Genomic DNA, 25,692 nt, shown 5'->3' with positions numbered 1-25,692 from the left:
ATATATGATTAGAGTACAAAGACATTCCACACTCAATCCCCAAGACTGCCTTTGAGTTATGGACTGATGTCCATAGCCTAGCTACAGCTCTGCTTGAACTCTCAAACAAACAACTGTTGAATTTGCAGTTGTAAATCTGTTAGATGCCATTGATTTTTCATGTCAGAAGATGCCACTAATATTGATAAAGTAGTTTTCTAGTGAATAAAAAGGTATTTGGTGGGTATGAAAAAACTTACAAAAGATGGCACATTAACTATAAACAGGTGGAATTCGCTACTTCATTAATGAATTTCATAAGAATGGGAATCCACTAAACTAATAAATTGAAGAATACGGTTTGTTTACTCCTGTTTAAGAGAGGACAAAAGATACTGGGGGAAACAAGATCCACAAACAGTCTATTTTCTCAGATGTTGAGATGCAAATAAGAAAAGCCTAGTTTGGGAATCCTGCAGCTTGTGCATGCACCTGAGAATCAAAACAAGAATCACTGTGGGGCCATTTCAAAGGAATATGCCACACAGCTGGTCTCATTCAGCTGATTTTATGTAGTGCTATGAGTACCTTTGAACAAAAAGATCTTTGCTACTGTCAACTGCATTTGTTTGTTTTGGGAAGAGTTTTACTTTTTCTTCCTTTTTTCTTTTTTTTTTTTGAGGACTGAAAATGAAGGAAAAGAAGTGGCATTAAATCCTATCTTCAAGGATAAATGTTATACATTATAATGTTGTTTCTTTATTTACATCTCAGAGTGGTCATTAAATAATTCTTAAAACTACTTTTCAAAAAATAAAATATTGATTGGGTTTAATGTTATTATTCCCTGAACAACAATAGGGGAGATACTAAAGTTATGTAAGATGTTTAGGGAAAGGAATGCATATTTTCCAGAGGATAAACATAGTATTGAGTAGGCCAAATATCTGTTCAGATTTTTCTGTAACATCTTGCAGATATGAGTCAACTCAATATTTATCTGGTATTTTAATTTCTTTTCTTTCTTCCTTCCTTATTTCCTTTTTTTCTTCCTTTCTCTCTCATTTTCCTTTCTTTCTCTATATCATTTGTTTTTATTCCAAAATAAAAAAAATAGTTTTTGGGCTCCCTTTTTAAAAGCCAAAACTAGTGGATAAAGTCTGAGTCAACCCAGTGTTCTATTTACTCTTTCTTCCTTGACATTGATTCTCAAATTTAATGAACTAGAACTCACTTTACTTGGATAACAGAAACTCTAGAACTTTTAATCCTGACTTTCAAATTGCAACCTCTTGAAAAAGTACATTTTATGCAAACATGCACATTCTTAGCTACCCAAGAATATAGATCTGTTTTTTTTGTCTTGCTCTATTCTAGTCTTGTTAGTGCTTAAGTCAACCATTTAAGAGACGGCCTTTGAACGTATCATCAAGTTTTGGTTTAAACAACACTTGTTATTCAGAATCCTGCTGCTTCAGTTGTGTATGCAACCCCATAGACCACAGCCCACCAGGCTCCTCTGTCCCTGGGATTCTCCAGGCAAGAGTACTGGAATCGGTTTCCATTTCCTTCTCCATTCAGAATCCTAGGTAGTGTTATTTATGTGATGCATATGAGTTTGGGGCATGTATCGTGGGCAGTTTTTCAGGTCTATAACACCATCTCCAATTCAGGCACCGCGTAGAACATGTTCTATTCCTTTTAAAGATTCTCCCTACCACCCTCACTCTTGTACTATTACAAAGACTCAGGATTACATAAATATCTTTCAGGTGTTTTTTCAATTTCTTGCTTTTATTAAGAAGTAATACAAGTATTGCAAGTGTTCATTTAACCCACTGGTTCTGATTAGGAAGAGCTTTTTAATACTGTGTAATACTTATGCTTCAGAAAAATAATTGACAACTGAATATAACTGCTCTCTCTTGTCTGTTCAGGCTCACTAGATCGTATTCTTCTGATAAGTAAAACTATTTAAAAAAATAAATAAGGCCTTTCCCCAAATATCTTATACATACTCTTTGTTTTCCTATATGGTAAATCTGTGGAAAATATTAGATTTTACATTGTATTAAAAAAGAAAGAGAGTCACAGAAATTAGCACCGTAGCAATAATACTGATGGAAAAATATTTCATATCAACTAACTCCTAATGTCCAGTCTTAATCCATAAAATCCCTTTTATTCTCAGATATTAAGTCCATTTCTTAAACTATATTAAGGAAACACAGACAATATTTCAATCCCTCTTTTTCAGAAATTTGAAATCACTTTCAAATAGTATTCTATAGTGTCCTTAGATCAGTGGCCCCCAACTTTTCAGCACCAGGGACCAGTTTCATGGAATACAATTTTTCCAAGGATGGGGGTGTAGGGATGGTTCAAGTGATAATGTGAGGGGGAACACATGAATCTTCACTCACTCCCTCAATTTTCCTCCTACTCTGCAGCCAGATGCTTAACAGGCCAGTCTGAGGCCTGCTGGCTGGGGACCCTTGCCTTAAATGATATTTCAGTACAAAATTCACCATTTTTGACAGCAAAAACATTTGATATTATGTTTTAACAGAGAATTTGGAGAGTTCTGAGACATTCATGAAACTTGAGAATTAGGAAGCAAAGAAAACAAATGAAAAGACCTGAATTTTTGTGTAATGCTGATGTTCTTGTGTGGAAAAATTCTATTGACCTACAAAAAAAGTCTCAAAAGAGACCATTCCTAGAATCTTTTCCTGAAGTGGACAGCAAGAATTGAAAAGTAATTTATCATAAAGAGTTTTTCAGGCAGCTTCAATACAGCCTCCAAATGTTTGTCCATTCTCAGGATCTGCAGAGTTAGTGAGTGTTTCTGAAATGTAGAACTAGGTGCATCGGTGTAGAACAGAGCATCAGTGCTAAGGGTGTTGAAGGAGATCCAAGCAGCAGAAGTTTGATAAATCCATTCAGGAAGAGACCTGGACTCTCTCTCCTATCTATATCAGCATTCCATAAGCAGTATTAAAATGTTGTCAAATATCTACATGGATTAGATTAAAGAATAACTTAATGATTTGGACCTTACTTAGACGTCATGTTATCATTTATCATAAACTTTTTATATAATTTCACTTGCATTCATATCTACTAAAATATCTGTCAACTCTAAATAAAATAAACGTCATTGGATATGCAGGTCAAGAAGCAACAGTTAGAACCAGACAGGGAACAACAGACTGGCTCAAAAATGGGAAAGAAGTACATGAAGGCTGTATTTGTTACCCTGCTTATTTAACTTATATGCAGAGTACATCATGCCGAATGCCAAGCTGGATGAAGCACAAGCAGGAATCAAGATTGTGGGGGAGAAATATCAGTAACCTCAGATATGCAGATGGAGAAGGCGATGGCATCCCACTCCAGTACTATTGCCTGGAAAATCCCATGGACGGAGGATCCTGGTGAGCGGCAGTCCATGGGGTTGCTAAGAGTTGGACACGACTGAGCGACTTCACTTTTCACTTTCATGTATTGGAGAAGGAAATGGCAACCCACTCCAGTGTTCTTGCCTGGAGAATCCCAGGGATGGGGGAGCCTGGTGGGCTACCGTCTATGGGGTTGCACAGAGTCGGACATGACTGAAGTGACTTAGCAGCAGATATGCAGATGACACCACCCTTATGGCAGATAGCGAAGAGGAACTAAAGAGCCTCTTGATGAAGGTGAAAAAGGAGAGTGATAAAGCTGGTTTAAAACTCAACAATCAAAAAACTACTCATCATGGCATTTGGTCTCATCACTTCATGCAAATAGATGGGGAAACAATGAAAACCGTGACAGACTTTATTTTCTTGGGCTCCAAAATCACTGTGGACAGTGACTGTGGCCATGAAATTAAAAGATCCTTACTCCTTGGAAGAAAAGCTATGGCAAATCTAGACAGAGACATCACTTTGGCTACAAATATCCATCTAGTCAAAGCTATGGTTTCTCCAGTAGTCATGTAGGGATATGAGAGCTAGACCCTAAAGAAGGCTGAGTGCTGAAGTACTGATGCCTTCTAGCTGTGGTGCTAGCGAAGACTTTTGAGGGCCCCTGGACAGCAAGGATATCAAACCAGTCAATCCTAAAGGAAATCAACCCTGAATATTCATTGGAAGGGCTGATGCTGAGGCTGAAGCTCCAATACTTTGGCCACCTGATGTGAAGAGCCGACTAATTGAAAACTACCCTGATGCTAGGAAAGATTGAATGTAGGAGGCGAAGGAGACAACAGAGGATGAGATAGTTGGACGGCATCAGTGACTTAATGGACATGAGTTTGAGTAAAGTCTTCGGAATGATGAAGGACAGGGAAGCCTGGTATGCTGCAGTCCATGGGGTCACAAAGAATCAGACATGACTGAGCAACTTATCATAAGCATAAAACATCATTGGGTGACAGAATGGTCTCAGTCTGTAGTTGTCTTGGTCTTATCCATATTTATACTTATATAAATATTTATATTTATTTATAGAGTCTTAGTATTATCCATATTTAGGATTTATAACTAAAAAAGAGTCAAATGTAGACCAGTTTTACCTCATAGCCATTACTAGAGATGTAAGAGCTTAATTAAATCTTTATTAATCTGATGCTTTTTCACCAATGTGTTTGCAGCCTCACAGAGCATTTCTGCAACTCAAAGATAGGCAATGTGAGAAGATGGTTGTTATTCTTGAGAACAAGTTATTTTTTAAATCTTTTATCCTTCTCTGATGAAACTGATGTTCATGTTTCTCTCCCAAATTTCTTATTCTCTGTGCCTATTTCAATGTTTCTGTGATGTGTCAGACCAGTCTAACATTTTTATGCAGAATGTTCCCTCACATGTAGCAAAGGACAAAACATCCAGTTCTACTGAGAAGGGAACTCAAGATCCTGAAGCTCCCACACACTCATTTGGAGACTACGTCAGCTTCCCTTTCTTTAAGGTACATTTTTCTCCCTCACAATAAATAAAAGACAGTTAGATTAGCATGAAACAGTCATTAGTAAGCTGATACAGCACCAGGATTCTTGTAGGCCTTTTTGCTAAGCAAAATTCTTACTTTTGAAAATATGTATGAGGGACTTCCCTGGTGGTCCAGTAGCTAAGACTCCACTCTCCCAATGTAGGGGGTCAGGGTTTGATCTCTTCATGGAACTAGATCCCACATGCATGCCATAACTAAAGATACTGCATGCCACAACTAAGAACCAGCGTGACCAAATAAATAAAGTTTTTTTTTTTTAAGCGATTATGTCATTATGACTAAAACACTTAAAGAGGTAACTTGAAGAACTTATAATCTAAGCAGTTTCTTTACCCAGTATCACTTACTTGAATGACACTGTATTTAAAAGATCTGGATAAATGGCTTTGCACTCAAGTATTAAAACAACTCTGAAAATTGAGTTATTTGCCTATTTTACAGATTTCAAATCCCTTATTAGAATAATTCAATAAATTTCAACATATGAATCACTTCCAATGACTTCATTCAAATATTTATGAGTTCTTATGATTATAAATTAAGTAAATAGGCATCAGGTTTGACTCATTATTTCAGTAATCATCAGTTCAGTTCAGTCACTCAGTTGTGTCTGACTCTGTGACCCCATGAATCGCAGCATGACTTGTCTCTGTGTCCATCACCAACTCCTGGAATTCACTCAAATTCATGTCCATAGAGTTGGTGATGCCATCCAGCCATCTCATCCTCTGTGGTCCCCTTCTCCTCCTGCCCCCAATCCCTCCCAGCATCAGAGTCTTTTCCAAAGAGTCAACTCTTCGCATGAGGTGGCTTAAGTACTGGAGTTTCAGCTTTAGCATCTGTCCTTCCAAAGAAATCCCAGGGCTCATCTCCTTCAGAATGGACTGGTTGGATCTCCTTGCAGTCCAAGGGACTCTCAAGAGTCTTCTCCAACAGCACAGCTCAAAAGCATCAATTCTTCGGTGCTCAGCTTTCTTCACAGTCCAACTCTCACATCCATACATGACCACTGGAAAAACCATAGCCTTGACTAGATGGACCTTTGTTGTCAAAGTAATGTCTCTGCTTTTGAATATGCTATCTAGGTTGGTCATAACTTTCTTTCCAAGGAGTAAGCGTCTTTTAATTTCATGGCTGCAGTCACCATCTGCAGTGATTTTGGAGCCCAAAAAAATAAAGTCTGACACTGTTTCCACTGTTTCCCCATCTATTTCCCATGAAGTGATGGGACCAGATGCCATGATCTTCGTTTTCTGAATATTGAGTTTTAAGCCAACTTTTGCACTCTCCTCTTTCACTTTCATCAAGAAGCTCTTTAGTTCCTTGAAGAGGAACTTTCTGCCATAAGGGTTGTGTCATCTGCATATCTGAGGTTATTGATACTTTTCCCAGCAATCTTGATCCCAGCTTGTGCTTCTTCCAGCCCAGTGTTTCTCATGATGTACTTTGAATATAAGTTAAGTAAGCAGGGTGACAATGTACAGCCTTGACATACTCCTTTTCCTATTTGGAATCAGTCTGTTGTTCCATGTGCAGTTCTAATTATTGCTTCCTGACCTACATATAGATATCTCAAGAGGCACGTCAGGTGGTCTGATATTCCCATCTCTTGAAGAATTTTCCACAGTTTATTGTGATCCACATAGTCAAAGCCTTCAGTGTACTGCAAAGTTTTAACTTCATGTCTACCAGAAGGAACATATTTAATGGACTTGATTAAAATGCAGCCTATTTATTAAGCACTTGCTCTCCTCCCCATATAATAATATACGGTAAATATTATCAGCTCCTTTTTATAGATGAAAAGTCAGAGATTTAGTGAGATTGAGCATTTTATCCAAGGGTCAGAAAACAAATCTGTGGCTTGAAACTAGATCTTTCTAATTTGAAGTCATGATGCCACGTTGCCTCCAGTAACAAGTTTTGGACAATCAAGTAACTGAATTTAGAACTTTCACTATAGAAATGAGATTTATTAGTATTTCATTTTCTCATTGCAATATACATAAGGGAAGAAATGAACGTTCTCCTTTTCCAATTTCATTCTTTAGAGTTTATTATGTTAAGAAGCTATAGCTCATTCTATATATTTTCAGATATATATACAGATAAACTATGTATATATATAGTTATATATATTAAACATAATATTATATATAATAAACAATGTATATATATCTGTATATATGCATATACATATGTATATATATTAATATATTTTTCTTTTCCTCTCTGTATTTATTTACCCATTTACTTTATTTTTTGTTGTTTATTTACCATAATATGATTGTGCTAAACTCTACCTTGCTTTTTTACACCAAAGATTGTGGAAATATTTCCAGCATATACTTCTATTTAATTTATTTTGGTGACTGAATGGCCTTATATTATATAGCTATACTATTGTTTATTTAATTATGCTCTTTATATTTATAGACTTTGTTTATGCTCAACATCTCTACTTCAAAGCCTAATTCCTGTTCTTGATTCCCAAACCCACTTCCACCAGTCACATTTCCTTCCAAGTTAGCAGCAACTCCATCTTTCCAGTAACTCAAAAGAAATCTCTCTTTCTCTCAGTCCCCACATACACAGGGTCAGTAAAGCCTGTTGGCTCTAGCTTTGAAATATAACCTGAATTTGGTCACATCTTATTAAGTTTCCACTGCCACCACCCTGGCCCAAGCCACTGTCATCTCTCACCAGGAGTACTGCAGCAATTGATGATGTCCTTCCCTACTGAATACCCCTAATTCACTCACAGTAAAAGCCAACATTCCTGCCATAGGTCACAGAGTTAAATGCCACCCCCCCACCCACCAGCCTTTGATCTCCCAAGCTATCTCTCTCCCCTAGAGCTTCAGAGCTGAAAATCTTTCCTTCAGCCTTTGATCTCCTGTCCCCTCTCTTCCCCAGAGCCTTCTAACCACACAGCCATCTGGCCTCTTTCTGTGACACACAGGCTTGTGCCTGCCTCAGGGCCCTTCCACTGGCCATTCTCTCTACTTGAATCACTCTGACAGTTGATGTTCATAAGGTCCCCTTCTTCAAGAATTTTGTCAATGTTACCTTCTCAGTAAGGTTTATTCTAACTGCCACACTTAATTTTAGTCTTCCATCTTATTACTACTGATCCTTTTGGCCAAGTTCTACTATGTTTTAACTACTTTTTGGCTGTACCCCAGGGCATGTGGGATCTTAGTTCCCCAACCAGGGACAGAACCAACACTGCCTGTGTTGAAAGGCAGATTCTTAACCACTGGACGGCTGGGGAATTTCCATTTCTATCTTTTTTTTTTTTTTTTTAATATAGCCTTAAAGTGAAAGTGTCAGTTTCTCAATCATGTCCAACTCTTTGTGACCCCACGGACTATAGCCTGCCAGGCTCCTCTGTCCATAGAATTCTCCAGGCAAGAATACTGAAGCAGATTGTCATTTCCTTCTCCAGGGGATCTTCCCAACTCAGGGATCAAACTTGAGTTTCCTGCATTGCAAGCAGATTCTTTACCATCTGAGCCACCTGGCAAATCCATAATATAGCATACATTTTTTTTTTAATTCATTATCTTTTATTGTTATTTTGTCTCTCTCTGTTTACAAGAATGTGACCTTAGGGGATATGGGGAAAAGGGACAGGAGTCCTTGTGAACTTTATTCACTAATGTATCCCAAGTATTTAGAACAGAGTCTAAAGCATGAGGGCTGCTCAATAACCACTGAATGAGTGAATGAATAATCAGTGATGCTAATTCATGAGATATTGAAAATGCTATTCATTCAGTCATGTCCGACTCTTTGCAACCTCATGGACTGAAACCCACCAGGCCCCTCTGTCCATGGATTTCCCAGGCAAGAATATTGGAGTGTGTAGCCATTCCTATCTCTGGGGGATCTTCCTGATCTAGGGATCAAACCTGTGTCTCTTGCATCTCCTGTACTGGAAGGTGGATTCTTTACCAACTGAGCCCCCAGGGAATGCTAATTCACATCTGCCCTACATAATAAAAATGGACAGTATGAGTGATCAAATGTAATAGAAGTAGAATTTCAGAACCATAAGATGTTTTAAAGTTTACCAAATACAACTCATTTCAAAATTTAGAAAACAGCACCAGACAAATGAAAGAGATCATTCTGCTGGTTTATGGCAAAGAATAAGAAAAGTCTGGATTTTTTGGCTTAGTGCTCTTCCCCAATCCATCACTGGTTTTGTTAGCTGTTCTCTAAGTTTAACCTAGACTTCTTGAGTCTCTGGAGGACAGTCATAATTATATTCAAATGGTGTTTAACTTATTCCTCTATAGAAATGTTGACTAATGCCTAAAAAAATGATATCTTGATAGCTCATACACCAGCTCCAAGGATCCCCCACCCAACAGTCTGAGACCAGCCACCAGAACAAATGCAAATGAACCCCAGACTCAGGATCAGAGCACAGTGGGATCCCAGAATCCATCACCAATTGATTTAAGCACCTAGCCCTCTATAGCCTCCTCTGTTTTCATAGATGACTGTTTCTCACATGCAGTTAATTTAAAAATCAATCTAAATGCTTATATATCTGAGAGACAACTCACATCTTACAAAAGATATTATTAGCCTTGGTGGTATTGAACAGGAACATCACCTGGGAAGAAATGAAGGCTCAGTTAATTCTTTTCAATAGGCAGATGTCTGCTGTCTCTTTGCCTTTTCCTCTTTCCTTAGATGTCATTCTTTTCCTTGGCAGAGGGGAAAAGTTGTGATAGTGAGTATCTAAGTTCTTTCATAACCAAAATTAATTTATGCTCTTCCAAATTGTTAATTTTCAATTCTTTTTCCTATTTTTTTTTTAAATTATAGAGGAAGAACACCAAATAAAGGAAAAGAAAAGAAAAAAGTCTGGAAAGAAGAAGAGAGATGCCACCCCTGATCCCACAACCACAGATATTTCCAAATGAGGATGTGGAGGAAATGACTTGTGGGAGCCACTTATCCACAGAAAAGAAGATGAAGGGAAAATCAAGGAAATTAAAAGATGCACTTACTGTTAGACTTGATGGTCTCATAACCTTTAATGAACTGAATACTGGGAAAAGAATTCTGTAACATCTTTGTGACTCAGCTTTATTAAAAAATATTTGTTATGCTTATTAAGAGCAATACATCATGCTAGGGGCAGCAAATTATACACAGAAATATATCCAAAGTGGAAACAGTAATATCATAGTACAAAGGGCCAGAAGAGCCCAAACATTTAAAATCTGCTAAGAAAATGAAAAAATATAAATAAAAAAAAGAAAGAAAGAAACTTAAGACTCATACAGTAATCAATAGACCTTAATTCTCCTAACACATGGTGGTGAAAAACTATAATTGACAGTAATATTGTTTCCATATCTGATATAAACATGAAAGATAAGGAACACTATGCATTTTATAGCCTTAAGGCAGAACATTTGAAGTGTTTACATAAAATGGAAATATTGTCATTGCTTTTGTTGTATTCAGTCACTAAGTCATGTCCGCCTCTTTTGCAACCCCATGGACTGTAGTCCCCCAGGCTCCTTTGTCCATGGGATTTCCCAGGCAAGAATACTTCAGTGGGTTATCATTTCCTTCTCCAAGGGATCTTCCTAACCCAAGGATCAAACTCACATCTCTTGCATTGACAGCTGGATTCTTTACCACTGAACCACCAGAGGAAGCTCATATTATTGCTTTAGTGGGTTTCAAACCACCAATGTCTAAGTTCTTCAAAAGAATATGATTTAAATGTAAATTTATAATGTGTAAACTCCCAGGAAAAAGTATCATTCCATCTCTAAATTTTTTCCCTAGAGTTAAAATTTCCATAATTATCATGCGTGTGTGTTAAATTGCTTCAGTGGTGTCTGATTCTTTGCAACATCATGGACTATTTATTGCTCCCCAGGCTCCTCTGTCCATGGAATTCTCCAGGCAAGAATACTAGACTGGGCAGCCATTCCCTTCTCCAGGGGATCTTTCCAACCCAGGGATTAAACCTGGGTCTCCTACATTGGAGGGAGATTCTTTATCATCTGAGCCACCAGGGAAGCCCACCATAGATATCCAACCTGCATCTGGTAAAGATCGTAGCTTAGGTATATTGCTTCTTGCTAGTGAGTTCCAGTCTTGTAAAAAACCCAATTTATCCATACTTGTCCCTGTCCTGTATACTTCACTCTCAAACGAATGTCATAGATATATATGCATATTACTATCAATATACTGTTTAGCAGGCTTTCCTTGTGGTTCAGCAGTAAAGAATCCACCTACCAATGCAGAAGACATAAGAGATACAGGCTCAATTCCTGGGTTGAGAAGATCCCCTGGAGGAGGGCATGGCAATCTACTCCAGTATTCTTGCCTGGAGAATTCCATAGACAGAGGAGCCTGGCGGGCTACAATTCATAGAGTCTCAAAGAGTCGGACATGACTGAAGCAACTTAGCACAACTGTTTAGCAAAGTTACCCAAGCAGTCACCCAGGGCATAGGTCAGAATACTAAAAATATCAAAGGGCACATGAAGAATAAGTGCTTTAAAGACAAACAAAGCCAGATTTTGAAACTGTTCTAGCTTTTGCTTTTCACATATCTTTCAGGAAATTAATTTCTTTGAGCCTTGGTATTGTGTCTGGAAAATGAAGACTAAAATAAAGATCTCCTTTGCTGGATTTAAAGAAAAAACCCAGGTTATTGGAGTATAGTTGATTTACAATGTTGTGTTAGTTTCTGCTATACAGCAAAGTGATCAGTTATATATATATACACACACTCTTTTTTAGATTATTTTCCCTTGTAGGCCATTACGACTCTACAGAGTGGAGTTCTCTGTGCTGTACAGTAGGTCTTTACTAGGTATCTCTTTGGTGAATGGATAAAAGACCATTCAGCGCCTGGATAGTTCTCAATGAACTGATATGCTATTATTAGAAAGCAATATTCCCTCAAACCTTTGTGTGGGTGCTTAGTCATGTCTGGCTCTGTGATCCCATGGGCTATAATCCACCAGGTTCCTCTGTCCATGGGTATTCTCCAGGTAAGAATACTGGAGTGGGTTGCCATGCCCTCTTCCAGGGGATCTTCCCAAAGCAGAGATCAAATCCAGGCCTCCTGCAATGCAGGGAGATTCTTTATCATCTGAGCCACCAGCTCAAAACTTGTTTTCTTAATTGCATAGACTGGAAATGGGAAGTGCTTAGCAATCAATCAGTAATATTTCAGGCCAGATGGCAAAGCAGAGACAGGAAATAAAACACTCAACAGAGTAACTGCCAAACCCCCAGGCTATAATTTTGTTATCTAGAGCATAATCAATCCACCAAATCAATGCAAAGTGTTTCAGAAACAGCCTTATCCCTCATTGCCTTTATCGTAGAACACAGACATTACACTAAAAACAGAAAGTATGTCATTTCATGTCTTCATAAAGTGATAAAGAAACTGTCTTAGATAAATAGCATTTTTGTAAGCTTTATCTTCATCAAGCACAATTTTTTTCAGTGTTTTAGCAAATGTTTCATTGTTGTAGTATTTTGTTTTATTTTTTAGGGTTCTATTCTCTTTTTCTGTTTTCAGTTCAGTTCAGTTCAGTTGCTCAGTCATGTCTGACTCTTTGTGACCCCATGAATTGCAGCACTCCAGGCCTCCCTGTCCATCACCAACTCCCAGAGTTCACTCAGATTCACGTCCATCGAGTCAGTGATGCCATCCAGCCATCTCATCCTCTGTCATCCCCTTCTCCTCCTGCCCCCAATCCCTCCCAGCATCAGAGTCTTTTCCAATGAGTCAACTCTTTGCATGAGGTGGCCTAAGTACTGGAGTTTCAGCTTTAGCATCATTCCTTCCAAAGAAATCCCAGGGCTGATCTCCTTCAGAATGGACTGGTTGGATCTCCTTGCAGTCCAAGGGACTCTCAAGAGTCTTCTCCAACACCACAGTTCAAAAGCATCAATTCTTCAGCGCTCAGCTTTCTTCACAGTCCAACTCTCACATCCATACATTACCACTGGAAAAACCATAGCCTTGACTAGATGGACATTTCTTGGCAAGATAATGTCTCTGCTTTTCAATTTGCTATCTAGGTTGGTCATAACTTTCCTTTCAAGGAGTAAGTGTCTTTTAATTTCATGGCTTCAGTCACCATCTGCAGTGATTTTGGAGACCAAAAAAATAAAGTCTGACACTGTTTCCACTGTTTCCCCATCTTTCTGTTTTACAGCCAGAGAAATAACAAATTGAGTAATTCATTCTTTTGAGTCTCCCAGAAACTGAAAGATATTGGTATCTTCTCAAGAAATCCTGTTCTCTTAGCTTCCCATGCTTGATTCTTGATGTGAGAATTGATAAGAGTTGCATTTCAAACTCTGTCTCCTGAAAAAGTCAGAGCCCACACTGCAGTTAATGGCCCACTCAGAGAATAGAAGCCACACAGAGAAAGATGTTTGCTCAGGCAAGAGACTGAGTCCATCAAGAAAATAAGAAGGAAAGATAGTAGATAGAGAGACTTAAAGACAATATAGTGACCCATATAGGTAAACATTTTGTTTTGTTTCATGATGGGTAGGACATCAATCTACTGTTTGTTGTTCCAACTATCAGTATTTTGACTGATCAAAGACTAGAGTATTTCATTTCTCTTTAGCTGAATTTTGGAAGAAAGGCCAAGGACAGGAATTCTGGGTCACACTATTCTTAAGAAAGTGTTTGAATTTCAGATACTCATGGCAGTGATAAAATACACAGATGGGTCCTAAGTGCTACCTCTGCATTTATCCACCCAAATAAAATAGTCATTATCTACTGACTTGAAAACTAAAGTAAATGTTTCTAAGAATAAAACCAACAATGCATTATTTGTGCTACCTGTAAATAATTACTAAAGTTTACAAATAATACAAAAGCCAACTTTACTCAATGGTTTTGAGTTTCTCTCAAACTTAATCTATTATTTGAAGAGTAACCACAAACTAGACCAACTAGCTTAAGTTTTAACTTTTACCTCTTTCAACCCTAGGTCCTTCTGGAAAAGATATAAAAGTACAAAGAAAAGGCTAGAAGGCTTGCACAAAATAAAAATAGAAATGAAGAGGTGAAAAGACAAGTGAGCTGTGTTTTTCCCAGTCTCAGACTATTATACTGTCTTGTATAATTCAGAGGTAACTCTTCACCCAGCCCTCATGCCCATCTGGACCCCACATTCATGCTACTGTGCTTGGGTCATTAGTCTTCTGCCCACTGATTTTTCTGTCAGAAATTGCATGCTGCCCTCTGTCTCCTAGCGTGAGAAATATCCCCAGTGCTCTATCCATCAGTTTTCCACCCACTGCACAAAACCAACAAAAACTACTAGAGGAGCAAGCATAAATAGTTCCTATAAACTATAGGAGGTTTATTTTAAAATACTATTGGCATCAATTAAGTTATGAGAACATCAAGCCATGGTGCACTAGGCAATTAGAGAACATGGGATGCAGCAGCATGCATTTTGAACCACACTTCAACTCTGGGCAAGGAGGAATTAAAGGAGCCATTGACCAAAGACACTAAAAAGGGATGAAAAAGACCACTGCCCACCATTGACAGAAACACAGGTTTTAGGTTTCACTGGGATTAGCTGATTTGAATTAATATATAAGGTGGTTCTCTAGATCCCATTGCCCTTATTATCTGTTATTTGCGAGAGAATTAACAATACAGAAAATGATTTCAGTGACTATTTTCTCAATTTCCCAATGGTTGGGAGATTGCATTGGAGAGTTTCATTTATTTATGTTAATCAATGCCTTAGGGAAATGGGATTCCTGGGAAGGTGTTTATAAACTACTACCACACAGAGAAAATCCAGTCACCCAACTTGTTTTTGTTAATGAAGCTTTATTGTAACACAATCATATTCATTCATGTATTGTCCATGGCTCCTTCTACCATAGTAGAATTGAATAGTTATACCAGAAACCACACGACCCTAAAGGCCAAAAATATTTTACTACCTGGTCCTTTATAGAAAAATTATGCTGACTTCTATCTTAGTTAATTAGATTAATTCTCTCACAGAATGCCAGTTGAGAAATTTTGCTGCTATTTGACTGAAGCAAAATAATAATATGATAATCCAAGAAAGAAGCTGTCACTCTCTGAAAGTCTACCTCAAATTTATGATGGGTTGGAAGGATGAAAACTAGGAGGAATATCTAGACCAGTAGAAAAACTTAACTGTGAATTTTACTTTTATATCAAGTAAAAAGGTTTTTTGTTTGTTTGTTTGTTTTTTGTTTTTAAATTTCTGCCCATTCTTTCTATACTAACTAGCATCAGGTTTATGCTGATACATGTTTCCAATAATTTCTCTCCTATTAATTTTTCACTTATTAATCATCTTCAACGCCTTTTTTTTTTTTTTTAATCTGATGTGCCATGGTGTTTGTCTTTTCTATAGTCTCTTCTACTTCTTGAGGAGCTGATTTAGAAAATGCTATTTCTCCATATGTCCCTCAGAAATTGTTCAACTTTTGAGAATATGACAGTCTTCCTAGAAAAGGAGTTTTATGTAATAGATGTGGACAATTTAACACTTGATATTGTTGAATGTGTAGAGAAACAAACACTCTTATATGTGACTGATGAAATTATACCTTGACACAATCTCTATGGAAGGCAGTTTAGCAATATTTAATTAAGTCACAAAGACACAACCCTTTGACCTAGCATTTCTAGCTTGAGGAAATTATCCCATAAGTCTACATTACCTACATATTTTTGAGTGATGCATGTATGGAGTTTCTGGATTGGTGACCATTTGGAGGCTTGGGAACAAAGATGGGCTCACAGAGAACATAGATCCATGCCCCCTCCCCACACATTGCCCTATGCCTTTCTTCCATCTAGCTGTTCCTGTATTACAATCTTTTGTAGTAAACTGGTAATATAGTTTAAAAAAATGTATGTAAAAAGTTATTCTTTGCAGTATTGTTTTTTTTGGGTTTCCTTAGTGGCTCAGATGGTAAAGAATCTTCCTGCAATGCAGAAGACCTACGTTCGTTCCTTGGGTTTGGAAAACCCATAGAGAATGGAACAGCTACCCACTCCAGTATTCTGGCCTGGAATATTCTATGAAGCCTGGCAGACTGCAGTCTATGAGGTTGCAAAGAGTCAGACACATCTAAGTGACTTTCACTATTGTCTTTTTACCAAAAGAATGAAAGTAACTTAAATATCTCTTAGTTGGACTTAGTAAAATATATTAAGGTGCATCCATATCTTCCATACACCAGTGGAGTGTGAACTGTTTGAAAAAGAATAGATACATGTTCACATACTAATAAGGCAAGCACGCTTTTGTTTAAATAATTAACAAAATCTTATTGATCTCTTAACTATACACCAAGTACTATGGTAGGCAAGAGGATACATTAGACAAAAATAGTTCCTGTTTATGTGAAATACCAACCATAAAATAAATATGGATGTATCTATAGTGTGGCAACAGGGTAAAACCAAATGGGAGGAGGATGGGGGTGGCCCAGTTCAGTTCAGTTCAGTTGCTCAGTCATGTCCAACTATTTGTGACCCCATGAACTGCAGCATGCCAGGCCTCCCTGTCCATCACTAACTCCCGGAGTCTACCCAAACTCATGTCCATTAAGTCAGTGATGTCATCAAACCAGCTCATCCTCTGTAATCCCCTTCTCTTCCTGGCCTCAATCTTTCCCAGCTTCAGGGTTTTTTCAAATGAATTAGCTCCCCGCATCAGATGGCCAAAGTATTGGAGTTTCAGCTTCAACATCAGTCCTTCCAATGAACACCCAGAACTGATCTCCTGTACAATGGCCTGGTTGGATCTCCATGCAGTCCAAGGGACTCACAAGAGTCTTCTCCAACACCACAGTTCAAAAGCATCAATTCTTAGGTGCTCAGTTTTATTTACAGTCCAAACTTACATCCATACATAACTACTGGAAAAACCATAGCCTTGACTGGATGGACCTTTGTTGGCAAAGAAATGTCTCTGCTTTTTAACATGCTGTCTTGTTTTCTTTTCTTCCAAGGAGTAAGCATCTTTCGATTTCATGGCTGCAGTCACACTCTGCAGTGATTTTGAAGCCCAAATAAACAAAGTCAGCCCATGTTTCCACTGTTTCCCCATCTACTTGCCAAGAAGTAATGGGACTGGATACCATGATCTTGGTTTTCTGAAAGTTAAGCTTTAAGCCAACTTTTTCACTCTCTTTCACTTTCATCAAGAGGCTTTTTAGTTCTTCTTCACTTTCTGCCATAAGGGTGGTGTCATCTGCATATCTGAGGTTATTGATATTTCTCCTGGCAATCTTGATTCTAGAATGTGCGTCATCCAGCCCAGCGTTTCTCATGATGTACTCTGCATATAAGTTAAATAAGCAGGGTGACAATATACAGCCATGACATACTCCTTTTCCTATTTGGAACAAGTCTGTTGTTCCAAGTCCAGTTCTAACTGTTGCTTCTTGACCTGCATACAGATTTCTCAAGAGGAAGGTCAGGTGGTCTGATATTCCCATATCTTTCAGAATTCTCCACTGTTTATTGTGATCCACATAGTGAAAGTCTTTGGCATAGTCAATAAAGCAGAAGTAGATATTTTTCTAGAACTCTCTTGCTTTTTTGATGATCCAGCAGATGTTGGCAATTTGATCTGTGGTTCCTCTGCCTTTTCTAAAACCAGCTTGAACATCTGGAAGTTCATGGTTCACATATTGCTGAAGCCTGGCTTGGAGAATTTTGAGCATTACTTTGCTAGTGTGTGAGATGCATGCAATTGAGCAGTAGTTTAAGCATTCTTTGGCATTGCCTTTCTTTGCGATTTGAATGAAAACTGATCTTTTCCCATCCCATGCCACTGCTGAGTTTTCCAAACTTTTTGGCATATTGAGTACAGAACTTTCATAGCATTATCTTTTAGGATTTGAAACAGCTCAACTGGAATTCCATCACCTCCACTAACTTTGTTTGTAGTGATGTTTCCTAGGCTCACTTGACTTCACATTCCAGGATGTCTGGCTCTAGGTGAATGATCACAACATCGTGATTACCTGGGTCGTGAAGATATTCTTTGTACAGTTCTTCTGTGTTTTCTTGCCACCTCTTCTCAATATCTTCTGCTTCTGTTAGGTCCATACCATTTCTGTCCTTTATTGAGCCCATCTTTCCATGAAATGTTACCTTCGTATTTCTAACTTTCCTGAAGAGATCTCTAGTCTTTCCCATTCTGTTATTTTCCTCTGTTTCTTTGCACTGATCATTGCACTTTCTTATCTCTCCTTGCTATTCTTTGGAACTCTGCATTCAGATGGGTATATCTTTCCTTTTCTCCTTTGCTTTTTGCTTCTCTTCTTTCCACAGTTATTTGTAAGGCCTCCTCAAACAGACATTTTGCTTTTCTGCATTTCTTTATCTTGGGGATTATCTTGATCCCTGTTTTCTGTGCAATGTCACAAACCTCCGTCCATAGTTCATCAGGCACTCTGTCTATCGCATCTAGTCCCTTAAATCTATTTCTCACTTTCACTGTATAATTATGAGGGATTTGATTTAGGTCATATCTGAATGGTCTAGTGGTTTTCCCCACTTTCTTCAATTTAAGTCTGAATTTGGCAATAAGGAGTTCATGATCTGAGCCACAGTCAACTCCCAGTCTTCTTTCTGCTGACTGTACAGAGTTTCTCCATCTTTGGCTGCAAAGAATATAATCAATCTGATTTCAGTGTTGACCATCTGGTGATGTCCATGTGTAGAATCTTCTCTTGTGTTGTTGAAAGAGGGTGTTTGCTATCACCAGTGTGTTCTCTTGGCAGAATTCTATTAGCCTTTGCCATGTTTCATTCTGTACTCCAAGGCCAAACTTGGCCTGTTACTCCAGGTATTTTTTGACTTCCTCCTTTTGCATTCCAGTCCCCTGTAATGAAAAGGACATCTTTTTTTGGTGTTAGTTCTAGAAGGTCATGTATGTCTTCATAGAACCTTTAAACTTCAGCTTCTTCTGTGTTACTGTTTGGGGCATAATTTGGATTACCATGATATTGAATGGTTTGCCTTGGAAGTGAACAGAGATCATTCTGTCATTTTTGAGATTGCTCCCAAGTACTGCATTTCAGACTCTTTTGTTGACTATGATGGCTACTCCATTCCTTCTAAGTGATTCTTGCCCACAGTAGTAGATATAATGGCTGTCTGATTTAAATTCACCCATTCCAGTCCATTTTAGTTCACTGATTCCTAGAATGCTGACATTCACTCTTGCCATCTCGTTTGACCACTTCCAATTTTCCTTGATTCATAGTCCTAACATTCCAGGTCCCTACGCAATACTGCTCTTTACAGCATCGAACTTTGCTTCTATTATCATCCACAATAGGGTGTTGTTTTTGCTTTGGCTCCATCCCTTCATTCTTTCTGGAGTTATTTCTCTACTGATCTCCAGTATCATATTGGGCATCTACCAACCTGGGGAGTTCATCTTTCAGTCCCCTATCTTTGTGGCTTTTCATACCGTTCATGGGGTTCTCAAGGCAAGAATACTGAAGTACTTCGTCATTCCCTTCTCCAGTGGACCACGTTTTGTCAGAACTCTCCACCTTGACCCATTCATCTTGGGTGGCCTTACATAACATGGCTTAATTTCATTGAGTTAGACAAGGCTGTGGTCCATGTGATCAGAATGGCTAGTTTTCTGTGATTGTGTTTTCAGTCTGCCTGCCTTCTGATGCCCTCTCTCAGCGCTTACTGTCTTACTGGGGTTTCTGTTACCTTGGACGTGGGGTATCTCTTCACAGCTCCTCCAGCAAAGTGCAGCTCCTTATCTTGGACGTGGGATATCTCCTCACATGGGGTGACCCAGAATTACTTCTATTTATTTAGGGTTGTTAAGGAAGTTCTCCATGTTGAAGTGGTGTTTGAGCAGAGATCTGAAAGAACTGAGGGGATTAGTTATGCACGTATCTGGGGAAATAACTATACAGGGATAGAGTAGAAGTCCAAAGTCTTCAGGATATATTCAAGGTACAGCAAGGAAGCCAGTGTGGCAGCTACTTTATGATTAGGGTTGACAGATACGAAGTAAAATCTGAGAGTCAGTGAGAGAAGACTAAAGGGGTAAAAAAAATTGAATCAGCCCTCAAAAACATTCTTTCTTCAAGTTCATTCTTCTACCAGGACAAAAGAAATCCAATTTGAGTTATCAAATATAAACTTTTATTCTCTTAGACTTTGCCATTTATTTCCTATTCTAACTCTCTTCAATCTTTGGAAATTTTAGGTTTATTTTCATACAGTTTATCTTTGTTGTTTGTTGTTCAGTCACCCAGTCATGCCCGACTCTTTGTATCCCCATGGACTATAGCACCCCAGGCCTCCCTGTCCCTCACCATCTCCCAGAGTTTGCCCAAATTCATGGCATCAGTGATGCACTTTAGCTATCTCATCCTCTGTGCCCTCTTCTTCTTCTGTCGTCAATCTTTCCCAGCATCAGGAATTTTTCCCATGAGTCAGCTGTTTGAATCAGATGGTCAGAATACTAGAGTTTCAGCTTCAGCATCAGTCCTTTCAATGAGTTCAAAGTTCATATTCCATAAGATTGACTGGTTTTATCTCCTTGCTGTCCAAGGGACTCCCAGGATTTTATCTTTTAGCTACATACAATTGTTTCCTAACATTTAGAAAATCACAAAGCTCTCCTCAATACATAGAAAAGAAAGTATACAGCCAAATTTTATAAAGATTAATACAGACTTTAAATTTTTGGAAAGTTTGATTAACATGAGAGCAATTCAGAGTATATGTTAAATGCTGAGAGATAGAAGCACCGTATCTACTTACCTTTAGTAAGAATTAGTGAGGATAAGCTCTGCTATGCTGTTATAACAAAAATAAAAAAGATAAGAAGAAAAACCTCAGTGCCTTGAAACAATTATTATTTCCCTGTAGTAGTCAAATATGATCGTCAGTTTGGTTTGTGGGTGGGTGAGTTACTTAGTTCCAGTGGGACTCAGAGACAAGGCTGCTTCCATCTCATGGATGCCACTTCAGTATCTGTTTTCCATGAGAATAAAAGAGGACTGTGGATGAGATGTTTTTATGAACCAGATCTGAATATGGCATATATCATTTTCATTGGTTTTCTGTTGGCCAGAAGTGGTGATATGGTATGATATACTACCTAACTGCAAAAGAGCTAGGAAATACATCTTTCCATGTGCTCAAGACCAAAATAAAATGATTTGGTTAACATATAGTATTGTCTCTGTTTCATTAATAAAACAAGAAAACACACCACTTACAACTAATACATGAGAGACTTTCAAAATGATGGAGGAATAAGATGGGAAGATCAAATACATCAAAACTTCATCTGCATGTGGAACAGCTCCTACAGACTACCTTCTGAATGCTGGCAGAAGATCCCAGACTTTCAAAAAGGCAAGTCAATCTCCTCAGAGTGATGTAGGACAAAAGATAAAGATAAAAAAAGAGACAAAGGATTTGGGAACAGAGACCTGTGCCCCAGGAGGGAGTCGTAAAGGAGGAAAAGTTTCTACGCACTAGGAAATGCCGTTACAGGTAGGGTCAAGGGGAGCTTTGGAACTTCAAAGGGGAGTGAAACAACAGGTTCTCCAAAAGCAAAACAGAGAAAATTCACCACAGAGATAGTTGCTGAATAGAACTTTCCAGCCGAGGAGCAGCTCATAGGCCTGCACCTGCAATGAGTAGGGGCCAGGGGCTCAGGCTCAGGCTTTGGGGGTCAGACCTCATGATGAGGATTACAGTTGACTGCTATGAAGATACTCTGAGGGGGCTATTATGACAGAGCTGAGGGGATCCAGGGAAAAGCCTAAGCCCACCAGAGAGGCAAGAAATCATTGCTATGGGAATGTCTTAGCTCCATGAGGTCACAGGCCACAGGACCCCACCTTTGCAAAAGCTATAGGGGGGTGAGCTAGCTATAGTCTGTGATGCCAGAGGTAGAAAAGCCAATGTGAGTGCCAGAGGCAGAAGACAGGGGGTCACTATGGTCTCAATCCTAGGGGTCACAGCTGCCACCAAGCTGTGAGTGGGCACAGGGCACTGCCTACATTTTCCTAGGAGCCTAAGTAGTTTGGCAATGACAAGGGAGCCATAACCTTAGGCCAAGAGGTGTATGACCCGCCTCAGACTGTGGTGACCTCTCATGGGTCTATACCACAGTGGACACTCTACACACAGCCCAGCTGTGTCTGTCTTATCTCTCTCTCTCCCCAGCCCAACTGAGCAAATGAGCTCTAAAAAGCTGCTACTTTTTCTGCAGGCAGACAATGGAGGGCAGTCTACAAACATAGGTGGGCCCTGAAACAAAACAGAACACCACAGGCTGCATGAGTAAAGGAGAGAAAAGGAAATAGAAAATATGAACAGACTGATGACAAGCATGGAAATTGATTCTATAACCAAAAATCTTCTAACAAATAAAAGCTTAGGGCCAGATGGCTTCACAGGCAAATTCTACCAAAAGTTTATAGAGAACAGCTAACACCTATATTTCTCAATGTCTTAAAAACTCCCAAAGTCATTGTACAAGGCCACCATCACTCTGATACCAAAATCAGACAAAGATGCCACACAAAAAAAGAAAATTGTAGGCCAATATCATTAATGAACATAGATGCAAACATCTTCAATAAAACTGTAACAGATTTCAACAATACATTACAAAGATCATACATCATGACCAAGTGGGTTTTATTCTAGGATTGCAAAGACTCTCAATATACATAAATTGATCTCTGTGAAATACCATATTAACAAGTTGAAAGATAAAACCAAATGATCATCTCAACAGATGCACAGAAAGCTTTTGACAAAATTCATCACACTTCTATGATTAAAAAAAAAAAAAATTCTCCAGAAAGTAAGTATCCAAGGAAAATACTTCAACATAATAAAGGCCATACACAACAAACCCACAGGAAACATTCTCAACTGTGAAAACCTGAAAGCATTTCCTCTAAGATCAGGAGCAAGACAAGTGTGCACATCTCACCACTATTTTTCAACATGGTTTTGGAAATCCTAGCAACAGAAATCAGAGAAGAGAAATAAAAGGAAACCATATTGGGGAAAAAAAAAAAGATGCAAAAGTTTCACTGTTTGCAGATGATATAATACTATACCAAGAAAACCCTATAGATGTCACCAGAAAATTATTAGAATTAATTGGTGAATAAAGTCATAGGATATAAAATTAATACACAGAAATCTCTTGCATTCCTGTACACAAACAACAAAAAAATCAGAAAGACAAATTAAGGAAACAATTCCATTTACAACAACAACAAAAAGTAAAATATCTAAGAATAACCCTACCTAAAGAGACAAAAGAACTATATGCAGAAAACTATAAGACATTGATGGAAAAAAAAAAAAATCAAAGACAACACAGATGGAGAGATGAACCAGGTTTTGGATTGGAAGAATCAAGTTGTGAAAATGACTATTCTACCCAAAACAATCTACAGATTCAATGGAATCCCTATCAAACTACCAATGGTATCTTTCACAGAACTAGAACAAAAATTTTCACAATTTGTATGGAAACACAAAAGATCCTGAATAGTCAAAGCAATCTTGAGGAAGAGAAACAGAGCTGGAGGAATCAATCTTCCTGAATTCAGACTATATTCCAAAGATACAGTCATCAAGACAGTATGATACTGGCACAAAAGGAAATATAGACCAATGGAACAAGACAGAAAGCCCAGAGATAAATCCATGCACCTATGGGTACCTTATCTTTGACAAAGGAGGCAGGAATATACAATGGAGAAGAGACAGTGGTGCTGGGGAAACTGGGCAGCTACATGTAAAAGAATGAAATTAGAACACTTCCTAACACCATACACAAAGATAAGCTCATAATGTATTAAGACCTAGATGTAATATCAGAAACTATAAAACTCTTAGAGGAAAGCATAGGCAGAATACCCTTTGAGATAAATTATAGCAAGATCCTCTATGACCCACCTCCTAGAGTAATGGAAATAACAAAAATAAACAAATGTACCTAATTAAACTTAAAAGCTTTTGCAAATCAAAGGAAACTGTAAACAAGGTGAAAATACAACTTTCAGGAAGGGAGAGAATAATAGCAAATGACACAACTGACAAAGGATTAATTTCCAAAATATATAAGCAGTTTATGCAGCTCGATACCAGAAAAACTAACAACCCAATAAAAAAAAATGGGCAGAAGACCTAAACAGACATTTCTCCAAAGAAGGCATACAGATGACTAATAAACACATGAAAAGATGCTCAGCATAATTATTATTAAATAAATAGAAATCAAAACTACAATGACATATCACCCTCACACTGGTCAGAATGTCTCTCATCAAAAAGTCTACAGACAACAATTGCTGGAGAGGATGTAGAGGCAAGAGAACCTTCTTGCACTGTTGAGGAAAATGTAAATTGATATGACCACTAGGGAGAACAGTATGAAGATTCCTTAGAAAATTAGTAACAAAGCTACCATATAGTACAAGAATTCCACTAATGGGCATATATCCAGAGGAAACTAGAATTAAAAAGACACGTGTACCCCAGTGTTTATTGCAGCACTATTTACAATAGTTAGGACATGAAAGCAACCTAGATGTCCATCAACAGATGAATGGATACAGAAATTGTGGTACATATATACATTGGAACATTATTCAGCCATAAGAAGGAACACATTTGAGTCAGTTCTAATGAGGTGGATGAACCTAGAGCCTACTATACAGAGTGAACTAAGTCAGAAAAAGAAAAACAAATATCATAAATTAGCACATATAGAATTTAGAAAGATGGTACTGATGAACCTAGTCAGCAATGGAGACACGGACATAGAAAAAAGACTTGTGGACACAGTAAGGGAAGAAAAGGGTGGGATGAACTGAGAGAGTAGCATTGAAACACATACATTACCATATGTAAAATAGATAGCCAGCGGGAGGTGAGAGAGAGTCTCCAGAGGGAGCAGACATATGTATATTTATGGCTGATTCATGTTGTATGGCAGAAACCAACACAATATTATAAGGTAATTATCCTCCAATTAAAAAATACATTTTAGTAATGATTTTACTCAGTGTTGCCAAACTCATAATACTCTGTCATTGATTATGATTATTATCAGAATATCCACATGTGCCTCATATCAGTCAGTCAATTCACTCAACCATGTCTGACTCTTTGCTATCCCATGAACTGCAGCACACCAGGCTTCCCTGTCCATCATGTGGCTATTCTGAAATTCAAATTCTATGTGGAGATGTCATTTTAACTTATGTATTTCTTAAAGAATGTCTTTTTCTAAAGAAACATTCCTTTGAGTTTAAGCGTATTCTCAAAGCCTTTCAGGTCTCTGGGCCAACCTTCCTACATAATATCTCATCCAGGAAATTCCTCACCACTCCCCTCAAAAAACCTTTTTAGGGGATCAGACCAACTCCTCATCTCATATAAACTGAGCACTCCACTGAAGACTCACTGAACATCTTATATAAACCCCAGATCGAATGAAAAGTCCATCTATCCCAAGGAATAGAACCACCCATTATATTCTGAATCAAAGAAATTATTTAAAAATCAAAGTACTCTCTTTTTATCTGTATTATTCCATGATTTCCTGTTACCAGTAAGAACACTTCTTTTGCCAGTTAGTTAGT

At 38.2% G+C, this 25,692-nt stretch overlaps 1 long non-coding RNA gene across 1 annotated transcript in view; it reads left to right on the top strand.

Annotated features, from left to right (window-relative positions):
- Positions 1–13,166, top strand: part of LOC133249190 (uncharacterized) — a 76,835-nt gene extending 63,669 nt beyond the window's left edge. The window contains exon 3 of the long non-coding RNA XR_009736865.1: positions 9,814–13,166. This is a non-coding gene — a long non-coding RNA (uncharacterized LOC133249190). The remainder of the gene's footprint in view (positions 1–9,813) is intronic.
- Positions 13,167–25,692: the final 12,526 nt, after the last annotated feature.

The sequence above is a fragment of the Bos javanicus genome, chromosome 6 (assembly GCF_032452875.1).
Source record: "Bos javanicus breed banteng chromosome 6, ARS-OSU_banteng_1.0, whole genome shotgun sequence".
Classification (NCBI taxonomy): domain Eukaryota; kingdom Metazoa; phylum Chordata; class Mammalia; order Artiodactyla; family Bovidae; genus Bos; species Bos javanicus.
The sequence above is the reverse complement of the archived record's forward strand: the minus strand, read 5'-3'. Positions and strand labels throughout refer to the sequence as shown.